The following is a 6,781-nucleotide window of genomic DNA, read 5'->3' as shown; positions in this document are numbered from 1 at the left end:
GCCTGCCGCTGAATCATCCATCAATCCATTTTCCAAAAGGCTGGTCCAATGTGGGTAAAGCATAAGATCATACAGGTGTAATTTCCTTTTTAATTGATTATTGAATTGTTTAATTAAGGTTTATACATAGTTTCCCTGTCAGAGAATTAATGTTTTCATCTTACAACTGGAGCTGCCAGTTTGCTAAGTTTCAAATAACACCAAGCACAAATTATGCAAAAGCGGCTTCCTGCAGACTCATTTCGCTCACTTATTTTCATACACTCCCTCAAGTCATCTATATTAGTGGACTAATGTAGGGAATAGTGAAAGATGGTATAGGGGGGAATTTCGGGGACAGCCCTGGAACTTTTTTTTTTGTGTGCAAGAAAGAAGCTTTTCCAGCTGTTAAACGCAATTAAATTTGAAGCAGGAAGAGACAACCAAATAGAATAACTGACTGAATAAACAGAAGAGGTCAAGAAGTGACCGAGATAGACCGACCCATGCCATTTAACTGTGACAACAGTTGAGACAGGATAACATAAGACAGATCTTTCATAAACAATTGCTGTAGAAAAAGCAAAATCACAAAACCTTTGATATTTCTCCTAGACAGCAATTAGATTAAATGGAGAGCAAATGGAGTCTCCTGTGATTTATCTCCTGAGAAAAAGAAAATCACAGTAACCACATATTGTTCAGATATCAACAATGTCTCACAATGTGCTCATTCTTGCTTTCTTCTAGGCCTGTGTTGTGTTGGCATGTTAATATTTTTAGAAGAAACAAGTATAAATGAAAAAGGACAGAAAAAAGGAAAGACAGAGAAGGGTGTTTGGCAAGAAGAAGGGCTGTGATGAGGGTGTGCTATTTTGAGCGATGCTTTATAGTGCTCTCGCCTCAATTAATTAAATGGTGGTTCTACAATTTAGAAACGCATTGACAGCATAAAGGAAACCTCTATCAGGAAATACAGCGATGATGAGATCCATAAAGGATTTTAGACAGCAGCAATATCTTTCAGGGGTGTAATTAAGTGTCTGAGCATGTAAAAGCAATAATTACACTGCTGCATTCACCACTCAACACTGCCATCTAGTGGTTGAAGCGCTGAAGTAAACTTTTATCATGACAAAGTGAACTAAAACAACTAAAAGAAAAAGACGTTGCATTTTTAGTCAGCATCAATATGGCCACAATATCAACTTTATCCTGTGTTTTTACCATGCAAGATATATATTGCATATCCATTCACATGATCCATCAGAAAACATTCTAATATGCAGCCGATGTTCAAGACACATTTATTATTATTATTATTAATGCTGAAAACTGTTTTTGCTGATAGGTTTTTTGTTTTTGTGGGGGGAGTCCAGGAGTTTTTGATTTACAGTTCAAAAGAACAGCATTTATTTGAAAACAAAAATTTTTTGTTACAATTTAAAAGTCATTAGGCCTACTGTCACATTAAAGGATTAGTTCACTTTAAAATGAAAATTACCCCAAGCTTTACTCACCCTCAAGCCATCCTAGGTGTATATGACTTTCTTCTTTCAGATGAACACAATCGGAGTTATATTGATATCCTGACACGTCCAAGCTTTATAATGGCAATGAACGTGACCAATAAGTATGAAGCTGAAGAAACTGCATCCATCCATCATAAACGTACATCACATGGCTGGAGGGGGGGGGGGGGGGGTAACCCTAAAATGCATGAATGTTTCGCCAATCATTTCTACATATTTGGGTCTTTCGTGATAATATAAAACTCCTCTGATATTTAGAGTAACAACTAGAGAAGAATAAAATAAAACATATTTTGTTACCTTTTGGAGCTTGGAAGGGTTCATTTTGAGCAGATTTTTTATGTCATCATTACTGTCCTCATCAGAACTAATTTCCCAGTACATTCAGCAAATCATAGTTTTGAGATGTTTGAGATTGCAAACATGAGCCCATTCGCAATCTCATAAAAAAATGATATCATTTTCATAATCTTCAAAATCATTATTTTGATCGCTGACAGCTTCACCAGATCCATCAAGTGACAGTCATATTTGATTGCATTCAGTACTTGCTCTGCAGTAAATCACTGAGCCATTTCATGTTTTGCTAATGATACTTACTATTTTTTCGTTTTCTGTCTGAATGAAACGTCACTTCATCATTGTGTATCAGACATTGCCACCTTGTGGAATAAAGGTGAATTGCACTTATTCCGTCTACAGATTCAAATTGTTGTGCAGAAAAAACACTGATACACACCTCGGGTCGTTAGAGACCCTATACAATTTTTACAAAAAATGAATGTGAAAACAGGCATTCTTTTATAATTTTATAATTTTTTTTTCTTGTTATATTGTTTATAATGAATTGATTGAGGAATACTAAGAAGATTTATGTCTAACTTAACCCTTAAATGCATGACTGTTTCGCCAATCATTCTTACATATTCGGGTCTTTATCGACCCGGATCTATATCTAACACTGAAGGATCTCTACCTGTCACGATAATATAAAACTCCTCTGATATTAGAATGACAATTACAGAAGAATAAAATAAAGCATATTTTTTTCCTTTTGGAGCTCGAAAGGGCTTCGTTTGAGCAGATGTTTTATGCCATCATCACTGTCCTCGTCAGAGCTCATTTGCCAGTAAATTCAGCAAATAATAGGTTAGTTTTATGTTTGAGTTCACAAATATGAGCCCATTCGCGATTCGCAATCTTTCTTGTTATATTCTTTATAATGAATTGATTGAGGAATACCAAGAAGGTTGATGTCTAACTTTAAAAAATGAACGAGGAGGAGGGTAGGGAATGATGTCCCGGGTCACTAAAGACCCGAGGTATGCATTTAAGGGTTACATATATAAAAAATATATTTAATATATAAAAAAATAAATGAGGAGGGTAATGAATCACGTCCTGGGTCAATAAAGACCCAAGATTTGCATTTAAGGGTTAATAAAGGCCTTATGAAGTGAAGCGATGTGTTTGTGTAAGAAAAATATCCAGCTTCCGCCAGACCGCCTGTCGACTGTCACTTAAGAAGGCCTTTATTAACCTACTGAAGTCGTGTGGAGCATGTTTTTGATGGATGGATGCACTTTTTTGAGCTTCAAACTCGTTGGTCCTGTTCACTGCCATTATAAAGCTTGGATGCATCAGGATATTTATTAATATATATATCTCAGATTGTGTTCATCAGATAGAAGAAGGGTGAGGGTGAGTAACTCTTGGGGTAATTTTCATTTTAAAGTGAACTAATCCTTTAATGTGTCCTTGCTGAATAAAAGTATTATTTTTATTTATTTATTTATTTTTTTAACTTACTGACCCAAACTGAATGGTAAAAACTTGTCAACATTTCTTTCAATAATGCTATTGGTGTTTAGGTTTTCACAGCACAGGACAGTTTAAACTGAGCAGGCATTTTATAACTTTAAATTAACAATTAGCATTTGGCATCTAAGTCATTAAATATCATTTGTGTTATCTATAAATCCCATAAATCGATGTGCACACTAATGGAAACCACTGCTACAATGAAATAAATAATTTCATAACTGCATGACAGTTAAAATAACACTTTTAATGAATGATGGGACTTTTTAAAAAATAGTATGAGAGGCAAAAACATCACTTTTTATTGATGTGGTAAGACTGTAACACTGGAGAGTAGACAAAGCAATATTTCTACATTTCTGTCAGCCTCATGATGAAATTGAGACATCACTGAACCTTCACATCATTTTCCATCTTCGTGTTTCAGACATACTCATATAAATTTTCTTGAAGAATTACATGAAGTTGATACACATAATATTAGTCCTACATTTATGTACCAACATAAAGAGGATCATCAAGCACTGAATCATGCTTTTAAACAGCCTTAGATCAAAAGGATTTGAAGATAATGACAAAGACATATTTAGTCAAATGCTCAAAATGCCCAAATGTTTGACTGGTATAGTGTAGATGCACATCTTAAATGACGTTTGGCCAAATGTCAGACATAACATCTGTAAAGAGTCTATAGTCTGATGAGACCAAAGCATACATTTCGAAACTCATTACAAACAGCTCTGCAAACACAACAGCACATCATCACTCTGTGAACAGCGCCTCTGCTCTGAACTGTGAAGCATGATGCTGGGGCTCTGGGAAGCTCCTCTGTGGCAGAGGCTGGAAAACTCATAAAGTTAGAAGGAAAAATGGATGGAGCTAAATCTTTAGGGAAAATATGATGGGATTTGCAATAACACTGAGACTTGGAAGACAGATTATCTTTCACAAGGACAATGAATACATATGAATTCATTTTTTCCCAGTTTTTCATATTTCTAATTTAGTGAAATATCTGCATTTGTTTACCGTTGGCATTATAAGCTGATGATTCTTTGTTGAATAAATTACAGTTTGGTGCTATATCACATTTTAGCAGAAACGTCAAGTCTTCTCAGCGCACTTAAAACCAAAGTGCTCACAGAGCCGGTTCCTTCCTCACTCCTTCTAAATGCCTCTTGTATTCCTCAATGGTCCTGGAGGAAAAGGCCACTTACTGAAGGACCTGTAGAGCCACTCGTTCTCTCTCTTTCTTAAACGCACCACGGCACGTGAACAGCCACCCAAAGCGTGATTAATGGACCTCTCACTTTCTCCTTCTCTTCCTTCTTCCTGTAGACAATGAAGTGTCTTGTTGTCAAAATTCCTCCCTGATTTACAGTCTTTTTCCATGGCTAATGGAGAACAGACCAGAAAGAAACCCGTGTCAAATGCTTGTTGATGCTAAATGAGCAGCTATGGGAAAGATTTTCCTGCCTATTTGATTCAGTTTAAATTAAATATTTTAATAAAATATTGCTCTTACGACTCTACACCTCCTTCAGAAGCCTGAGGTCGGTAAGTGAGCCTTGTCTCGTGGTAGCTTCATTGAGAGGCACAAAATTTTTTTCCAGAACATTTTCGTTCATTGTTCCTTGCTGGTGGAATGATCTCCCAAAATCTATCTTGAATGACAAAATCCCTGATAATATTCAAGAAACAGCTGAAAGCTCTATTCCGCTCTTCCATCAGCACTTACAGTAACTGTATCCTTCATTTGCAGTGTTGGGGGTAACGCATTGCAAGTAACTTGAGTTATGTAATCAGATTACTTTTTTCAAGTAACTAGTAAAGTAACACATTGCTTTTTTCAATTTACAACAAAATATCTAAGCTATACTTTTTCAAATAAGTAACGCAAGTTACTTTTTCACATTTATTAACTGACAGCTCTCCTGTCCTAATGTTGAGAGAAATAAATTGCACAGGTGAACATGATGGGTATTGCAGATCAAATGTGAACATGCATCTCATGTGAACATGCATCTCACTTGCATGAAAACATTCAGTATTCCTCAAAATGAATAAAATCAGTGAAATGCAATCTCAGAATTTTATGCAAACCTGTAATAATTTAATATATTCAATTAAACAAATATACTTTACGTATTTAATCTCACTTTATTAACCAATGTCTTTGCTGCTGACTGCAATTATCCAATTTAACCATAATAATAAGCAAAAATTACTTTAGATTAAATTTATAAATAAGAGTGTTGAACTTGCTTTTTTAGTCCAGAATGACAGCACAGCTGAAAGGTTTGAGCTGCGCCATCTACTGTACAGGCATTATTCATTTCACTTTTGGGGCCCTATTTTAACGATCTAAGCACGTGGTCTAAAGCGCACTTTTGCTAAAGATGGGATAAATGGTCGGCGCACATGGTGCGTGGTCTAAAAGGGTTGTCCCTATTCTCTTAATGAGCAATGGGTGTGTTTTGGGCGTAATGTTCAATAAACCAATCAGATTCTAATCTCCCATTCCCTTTAAAAGCCAGTTGCGTTCGTGTCATGGCAGATTTGCAATTCATTTAGATGATGGAATTTGCTAGCAGAAAAACCGAACGCTTCTGTAGCAAGGAAACGGATCTGCTCGTGCATGAGGTTAAAGCACGCAAGCAGACCATTAATGGGACAAGCCGGGTTCCACCAAAGCATTTTTATCTTTATGCATGTAATAATAATCTTTTACATAGTAATCCTTTTATTTGTAATATTTGTTAATGTGTGTGTAATAAGCGAGTGTACGTGCGCGTAGAGATGCATATTACTAACCAACACGATCACACGCAAATGCGTATCAATAGTACGAGTTTGTAATCTTGTAGAATATATATGCCAAAATGAGTTTTGGCGTGCTTATGGTACGCAGTTTTTCGCGTGCATATGATACGCACTTTATGGCGTGTATATGATACGCTCTTGGTTAGGATGGGGGTGGGGGAGTGGGGGGTTCGTACGTATAATACGCCATTAAAGTGCGTATCATATGCACGCGAAAAACTGCGTACCACAAGTACGCCAAAACTCATTTTGGCCTATATATTCTACGAGATTACAAACTCGTACTATTGATACGCATTTTCGTGTGATCGGGCTCTACTAGCGCACTCTTTAAATAACAAAAAAAAATATTGTGGTCTATTTCAGTTGCCTCAAAATAGCCACGCACCAACAAAGCGCCTGAACACACCTCGTTTTCAGACCAGCACACCCATGGGCGCACAAAAGGGTGCATATGCATTTGCTATTTAAACAACATGGCGCAGGGTGTGAAAATGATAACTGCGTCAGGCTGAAACTAGCAAAAAACACTTGCGTCGCATTTGGTACCGCATTGTGCCGGGTGATTGATAGGGCCCTTGGTGTGAAAGGGCCTTTACATTTGCCAAAAATAGAATATTTTTGTT

The sequence above is a fragment of the Chanodichthys erythropterus genome, chromosome 15 (assembly GCF_024489055.1).
Source record: "Chanodichthys erythropterus isolate Z2021 chromosome 15, ASM2448905v1, whole genome shotgun sequence".
Lineage (NCBI taxonomy): Eukaryota > Metazoa > Chordata > Actinopteri > Cypriniformes > Xenocyprididae > Chanodichthys > Chanodichthys erythropterus.
The sequence above is the reverse complement of the archived record's forward strand: the minus strand, read 5'-3'. Positions refer to the sequence as shown.